The sequence below is a fragment of the Crotalus tigris genome, unplaced genomic scaffold (genome assembly GCF_016545835.1).
Source record: "Crotalus tigris isolate CLP2741 ecotype Arizona unplaced genomic scaffold, ASM1654583v1 scf7180000018831.1652172, whole genome shotgun sequence".
NCBI classification, from domain to species: Eukaryota; Metazoa; Chordata; class Lepidosauria; order Squamata; family Viperidae; genus Crotalus; species Crotalus tigris.
Window position 1 is genome coordinate 977501 of NW_024097221.1, and position 8411 is coordinate 985911.

Genomic DNA, 8411 nt, shown 5'->3' on the forward strand with positions numbered 1-8411 from the left:
AAGGAGAAATGGAGAACTGCGGTTAGGCAGTGTTTGAAGGATAGGTTGCTGGCTGTGCGAGATATACAGCCAGAGATGGAAGCCAGGGCACCGGAAAAGGACCCTGAATGGAATACACAAAATCCAGCACATATGACATTGTTAAAGGAATATCAGAATTTAGTGGTGGAGGCCCTTCGCAAGGCTGGAAAGCCTCCTGTGAACATGTCAAAGCCTTCTTTAGTGATGTGGTTGTTTGGATGCTACTTATTATCATATTTGGTGGTCGTGTAAAAATATAAAAGCTTTTTGGATTAAGATATGGTGGAATATTTAAAGAATTTTTAGAAGGAGGGTAAAATTTACCCCACAATTGTTTTTGTTGGGTATCGTTACTGATTGTGATGCTAGGGAGGTTATACTGATGTTAAATTTAATCACAGCCGCAAGGTTGTTAGTAGGGCAATACTGGAAGAAGGAATCTTTGCCTACCTCGCAAGAATGGTTTTTTAAAGTTTCTTATTTGGCGGAAATGGCAAAGATTTCGGCTTTTTTAAAGGATCAATCGCAAGAGAAGTTTTTTGCGGTATGGGAAAAATGGATAGATTTTATACAACATAAGTTGGATATAAAAAAATATTACTTAGTTTTTTAATAACTTATATATAAATCTTAATATTTTATAGATTGTATTTTTTTTCTTCTCTTTCCTTATATTTCTTATTTTTATTTTATCTTATTTTACTTCTTTTTTATATATATATACATCTTTTCTTCTTTCTCTTCTTTTTTATTCTTTTTCTTTTTAAGCATTTTTCTTTTTTAATATTTATGCTTTTTTACATATATATTATTGTTAATTATCTTATATGTTTATGTAATGTATTTAGATATATTTATGGTTTATACTTTTTTAATCTTTTTTTAAGATTTTTTAAAATTTTAATTAAGCCTATATTCAGCTCTGGGAAGGTTGGGGGGATGGAGTGGGAGGGTTGGGGTGGTTGGGTAGGGTTGTTTTTTGTTTTTTGTCTTTTCTTTTCCCTATTTGTAAAAATTTTAAAAATTTTCAATAAAAAAAATGGTCATCAATGCACAGCCTGTTGTTCAGACTTTTTAGCCACGATGGCTCTCTGAACCTGCACAATAAACTTCCCTTTCCTTGAAAGAGCTGACTCAAGTCTTTCATTTTCTACAACAGCGTGATGTCGCAACTTTGACATGTTGGAATCCATTAGTTTGTTCTCACAGTGGTCAATCAACTGCACAAGGAAGCCCAATAGTCTCCCAGCAGATGGCTTTCAGAGGCAGTCGCACTGTCATCGTGGCTAATGACTTCCATTCTTTTCAAAAAATAGGTCCAACCCTATACTGAAAACAGCTAGCACCACATCTCATGATAAAACATACTCTATTATTTTAGGCATCCATCACAACAATCCCTAAAAGCATTAGTTATCTTTTGCACAACTGTACCCAGTAGCTTTGTATAAGAAATTAGCAGTATCCAAAAATCAGAGAAAGAATATCCAGACATATATTTGGAAAATCACTAGTCCCAAAGAAACCATGTTTGAAGAAAGGAATATAAAAGGTCAATGTTATTGTGCACTTATTAGGATTTATTAGAAGATTTATCACAATTTTTCATAGAGTAAACAGAGACCACGGTTTCGTAGCAAACCCCAAATTCTGTTTTTCAGTGACTCCATGCCTTATTCCCATTCTTCAATAAATGAAACCAGTGAGGAAATTAAATTTCACTTCACTGTTTTGATTGTTACTTTCTAATTCAAATCTTCTCAAATTTAGAACTAAAACCACTCATTTAACATCATTTATTTATTTCTACTCTTGTTGTTTGTCTTTCCCTTAAAAAGGGGCCCATTTTAACACATATCCCTCTCTGTACCATTCATGTGCATATATTGTGATACAAGAAAGGAAGTTTCTGATTTCTAGCCCCTTCAATAAGACTAAATAAATCTCTAATTAGGTATATATGGTATACATTCTTTTAAAATGGCAGTTTCAACTGGATAATCTCTGATGTTAATTTAGGACTAGATATGACAATTATGGGAAAGAAAGAACATATACGATACAGCTGGTTCATACTAATTACAAATCATAATTTGGTGCCATATAAAGGAATATTTAGGTGACAAGCCACTTTTGCCCCTTGCATGCTCCAATTTGTATATTTACTATCTTGTTTATAGAAGCCTGAGTTTCCTAGCTGAGATAAATATAGTTTATCTTGTCACCTAGGCTATTATTTTCCCATTGTATGAATAATGACATGTTTTGTTTGGCCAGAAAAGATTACAGATTGGAAGCGATGAGGGAAGGAAATATTATTAATTCTTCCACCCTTAGGGAAAAAATACTGCTGGGATTAGGGATGTATGGATGCATCTTTCAGGGAAAAACAGTAACTGTTCAAATAAAACTTCTGAAATATCTCATGGCATTTCTAAATACCGGTACTTCACAGGACAAACTTTGTAAATAAGAATTTGCTTCTTTATGCTGGAATACTGTATTATTATTTCAAATTTCATAAATAATTATTTCTGAGACAGGATTGTGACAGGTCATTCTCCTTCATATGTTAGCTTTCTATTTGCAAAGATCTGCCTGTCTTTCTAATAGAATTGGTTTGCCTTATGTTGACATTCTAATTTAAAAATCATAATAAATAAAATACAAAAGTCTTATCTTACAGAGAGGAGGCTGTTTATTTAACAATTACATAAAGTATGCACCATCCAATTCCCAAGACTCTGGGAAGTTAAAAATACAGAACTAAAAACATAAATCACATAAATCCAATGTAAGTATAACCAAATAGCACATTGAAAAATAGTAACATCATCACTGTATCATCTCAAACAAAAAAATAGCATGAAAAGTCAAGAACAATCTGTACGAACAAAAGTGTCTTCACAGCTTTGCAGAAAGCTGTCCCCAATAAAAGATGAATCAGGTGTAATGCCAGACATCAAATTGCTTTTTGATGCACACAGGTTGATGTAATATTATGGGAACACCAAATGGGGTCAAGGATAAGCCATTTATGGGGTTAAATGAACTTCAGTCATGCTGAAGGAATAATTAAAGCCACTCAATTAAACCGTTTTGTCAACTAAAACCTCCAAAAAAGAAGAGGGAAGAGGTTAAAAAAACAACTCTCCATTATAGAGTTTACTGGCTGGCAGCAGCAAATAATCTCTATCAGGAGGCTTTCTAATTGCCGCCAATGATGAAGGAGTATTAGGAATTTTGTGGACAGAGTGGATGAGGAGTCTGTATTCCAAAATGATGAATTTTGACACAGTTCATGTGATGTCATCATGCCAGAAACGTTGGTAAGATGATTTGATTGGCTTAGTGGTCAACTGGGTTAAATGTGCTGTGAGAATAGGTTTGTGGGTAGTCCACTCCTGGGATTCCTGTTCTTTCCTTGAAGAGTTAGGGATGATCTCATGTCCCCAAGAGATCTTAGACCTAATCAATTAGTTCATGTATTTATTATTAAACTATCCTGGTGCAATATACTTCAGGCTATTTGTCAGCAAAGTGAGTTACCAACAGCATTACTTTTTTAAAAAAAATCACTTAGGAATAAAAACAGCAGTAAAAGCAGTATAACACATGTTCAAGGTGATGCTATGTTCTATTTTGTAACTATATATTCCCTTGCAATTGTTAACTTGACCATACAAACAAAGGAGAATAATAATGAAGATAGTATCTCTGTTGGGATCAATTTGTGAATATCTGTGCATATAAAGGTACAATAAAAGAATAATAATTGAACCCAGATTTGTTTGTGGCTGTTACAGAAGAGACCAGATGTGTTTGGTTCATGTGCATATTGATGCCTAATATTTTCCCAGACAACAGTGACTAAAAGTTTCCACTTTATTTTGGAGAAGGCAGGCAAACTAGGAGCTGGTAGAAAAAAAATGCTGTGATTGTTATTCATGATTAAATTATATTAACTGCCACAGTTGCTGATTGTCTGCACTCAGATTTGTGACCGATCTGTTGGGTCCACCTCTCCCAAGGCCAAATGAAATATGCCAGATTTTTCAGGCAGTACACCTTTGGATGAGTTTTGCTTTTTGCCATTTAGAACTGTTAGTTTACCCTAGGTAAAGAAAGACTCTTATCTAAAGGTAACTAATATAATGTACATATACGTATCTAGTTATCGCTATGATCTGTAATTAAAAATAGAGCAATTATTTAAAGTGAGGAATGAAATATAATGCAAATAGATATGTAAGAATGCTATGTGTGTGATAAAGAGGCTGCCCAATTCTGGGCAACTTAAAATATTAAAAGCAATGAAAATAGAACAACAACAAAAAAACCCGGGGTGTCCAGAAACACCCCTCCCACACACACATACACATAATATAAATTGATAGAGTTCTAAATGGGCTCAGAACCCACCCTAATTCAAAACCTGGGGGAACGGCCTATTTCCAAAGATTTCTTGAATATCATCAGTGTGCAGTCATGCCAATATCTGAAGGATGTTGTTTCAGAGAGCAGGTGCCACGACAGAGAAAGCACACCTCCTATGTCTGGTTAGAGAATGTAGATAAGATTTAATTGAAGGGACCTGAAATGCACCTGGTCTGCATAGCCAGTCTTCTTCCTTAAAGTAGTACTTTGAATTGCACCCAGAAACCACTGGCAACCAGTACAATTGATGGAGTATGGTATCATGTGGGTGTACTGTAAAACACCCATTACTATCCATGCTGTTGCATTCTCAATAGACCTCAAGACCTCAGTGCAATGCAACTATCCACACATAAGACGACTAATGTCTCAGCTAACACGAGAAGAGTGTGCATGTTCAATATAAAGTCTTCAAGATAAGCACAGACTTATTTTGGATGTGCATAGATTCCACTTTAGATTCGTACTGCTCCATCATCATTTGAAACTTCCAATATATGAAAGCTGACAAGATTCTGATTTCTGACTCCAATTTAAGTCTATAACCTTCCTGCCTATTATATTATCCTATGTTCCCTTTCTCCAGAATTCCTAACACAGGTAGTCCTCAATTTACAACAGTTCCTTTAGTGACCATTCAAAGTTATAACAGCACTGAAAAAAGATGACTTATGGCCATTTTTCACCTTTATGACTGTTGCAGCATCCCCATGGTTATGTGATTTATATTCAAATATTTGACCACTGGTTCATATTTATGATGGCTGCAGTGTCCCATGGACATGTGATCAATCCCCTTTTGCAAACATGCAAAGTCAATGGGGAATCCAGATTCACTTACAAACCATGTCACTAACTTAACAGCTGCAGTGATTCACTTAAAATGTGGGAAGAAAATTTGTAAAATGGGGCATAACTCACTTAACAAATTTCTGACTTAGCAACATAAATTTTGGGCTCAATTGTGGTCGTAAGTTGAGGACTATCTATAGATGTATTATTGGCAAAAGTAGTGAGAGAAGGAAGAAAATAATACATGGAGGAGCCACACTATTCTACTGTTATACACGTTTTTGTGTGTATATGTATGCATAGGTGTCATGTATGTATAGTCACATTTACAATCTAGAAGATCATGACAGTTCCAGATTCTAATTGTTACTACAATAACAGTATAAGAAAAATGGCAGAGAAAGTATTTCCTTGTCCCTATACAATGATGGATTATTATTAAAAAAATTGTGTACATGTTATGTACAACAAAGATAAAACCCTAAAGAACTATTTTCAGATGCTAGTTACAGCCTTAGCCAATATAACTTTGCAGTTACATTTTAACTGTGGGGAGCAGCAACTTCATGCATACTTTCATTTGGATATCTACACATTGGCATGCCCTTACATTTTAAGTGTGGAAGAAATATTCTCATTCCTTGAAAAAATAGACATCTGAAAAGCTGTGTGTTTTATTTATGTCCATTATGTATTTATGTCCATTATACTACATATATTACTTCCAAACACTTGAAGTTTTGCAATTTAAAAAATATGTATCATTTATTAATTTTTAAGACTGGAACACAAATTAATAAATGGTCAGTCTCCCTCTCTCTGTGTGTGTCTTTGTGTGTGTATATTTAAAGGGCAGGTTTAAACCATTGGACTGAGGAATCAGCATTCCTCAGTCCAATGGTTCAGAAATATGGTTTGCTTTGTGGTTTTTGTAGTCTTATCAGATTTGAACTCAAGACAGAGGCTTGTTTGGTGATTGGATTTTTTTGTAAAGTTCAATCAATTTGTTCTGGGAGCCCTTTATTTTCTTTGTGATTGTTCCTTCTTGTTTGTGGTTGAAGCATAGGTACCAACTATGTATAAACCAGTTGATCTTCCTATTGTTCTGCTTGATAGCTGGGTCCCTGTAGTTCTTAAAGTAAGTCATTGATCCAAGATGCGACAAGCTGTTTTATTTTTCAGTTGGCTGTCACAGAGTCTGAGACTGATTTGAGTGGTGAAAGATTGCCCCAAAGTTATCCAGCTGGATTTCATGTCTAAAGGAAGACTAAAACCTGGGTTCTTAACCACCACACCCACCAGTTCTTACTAATCAATACAGCTTTTAAAAATATAGTTTAGATATAGAGCCAAGAAACAACAACATTGAAACAGTTGTGCTGGATTCTACAATGACATGCTACAACTATCATGCAATATTCTCCTCTGCAAAGGTCAGATCAGCTGCTCAAAGTCATCAAGAGCTTGCTGTGTCATTCTCTCGTTGCAGCCATCTACAATTTGCTCCAAGAGAGAAGATCTGTCTAAATTCCTCAGGGCTCCATACATTTCCAAGAGGCCACAGCTGTTTTCTTTCTTGCTTCCTTCCTGTTCTAAGCTCTCACTTCAAAAGCAAAGACTTCCCTTGAGAACAATTGTTTGATAATATCTGTGTAAAGCAGTTGATAATCTTCTTTGCTGTTAGATAAAGTGGAGCAAATTTTAGGGAGGGGGGGAGACATTATTTTGAGAAAAACCGATGCACACAGTGACCATTTGCTGAGAAGAAAAGAAAGAGGTTATCCCTTAATGATACTGACTGGTGGTCCCAGCGGGCAATTTTACATGTTGTCTTGCCCAGACGGTGAAATGAGTCCTGTGCTTATTTATTAAAAAGGAGGTAGGCAGCAGGAACAAAACCGAGAGATAATGACTTCTGTGGCATGGATGCCTGCCTGATGTGCAGCAAAACTCTTTAGAGTGTTTCTAGAATTGCAAGCACTGCAGTCTACTAATGTGGCATGGCTCTTGCAAAATGGGGGCAACTAGCTTTAAAAAAAATATGTTTAGCTCTTAACTGAGCTTGAGAATAGGAAATTACACAATGGATGTTGAAATGCAGGCTGGGTGAAAAATTGTCATTTGAGTAATGGATGCTTTATTTCCTGTTTTTGCTAAAAGCCGGAGCTCAGCATAATTAGTGAGTGAGAAAGCAGCCTTGGCAGCCAAACAAAAAAGCACATTTTGGGCTCCTGAGCCAATTAAAATTGTTTATGCAGTGTCTGAGCAATATTTTTCACTGAACAATTAGACTCCAAGTATTCATCATGAGGGAGGAGCTGTGATTATAAAGAACCTGATTTGGGGGAAATGCAGAAACTGAAGAATATATGGTAAAGTGTAGCTATTTCCTTCAATATGTTCAGTAAAACAGGAAATTGTAGAAAATATATTTACTGACAACATTTCAAGCACTAAACCCAAATACTCAGTAATTAAGGGAAGATGAGTTATGTGTTGCACATACATGTAAGAACCAGGCTGGAATTCTGGTACATCAGAAGAATTCAGGACAGAAACACCCAGTAGCTTTGTCAAGCTTCAGGTGGTGTCCCTATGTTCTTTCCATTGTCAACAAGAATGCAGCCTATAAACAACTGCAGTGTTGCACTAAAGAAAGTATGTGTGGACAACATCTAAATTATTATTTGGAGCTGGATCAGGTATTTGCTCTACAGTACATGAGAGATCCCTGCTATCTTTCAAACCGTACTCAGAGAACATACTGTGTGACCTGGGCTAGGGTAATGATAAATGCTGCAGTCATCCTCATGGTGGCAAATTTCCAATTGCTTCAGTAATGAATATGTCTTAAGATGCTAATTGAAGCACAAGATCACTATGCTTTAGAATCAAAGATAAGGAATCATTTTAGGCCTTTGAATCCAACTCTCTCCTCAGTATAGGAATGGAGATGAAAGCATCCCCAATTGGATGGTTGTCCAATCGCTATTTGAATACATCCAGTGAAGGGGTTTGCATTACTTCCTTTAGTCATTGGTCCAACTATTAAATTGCTCTTATTTTAGTAAATATCTCTTACATTCATTTGATTGTCTCTGCCTGAAGACCATTTTCCACATCCTTCATCTTTCTTCAGAGATTCTTCAGGTACTTGAAAA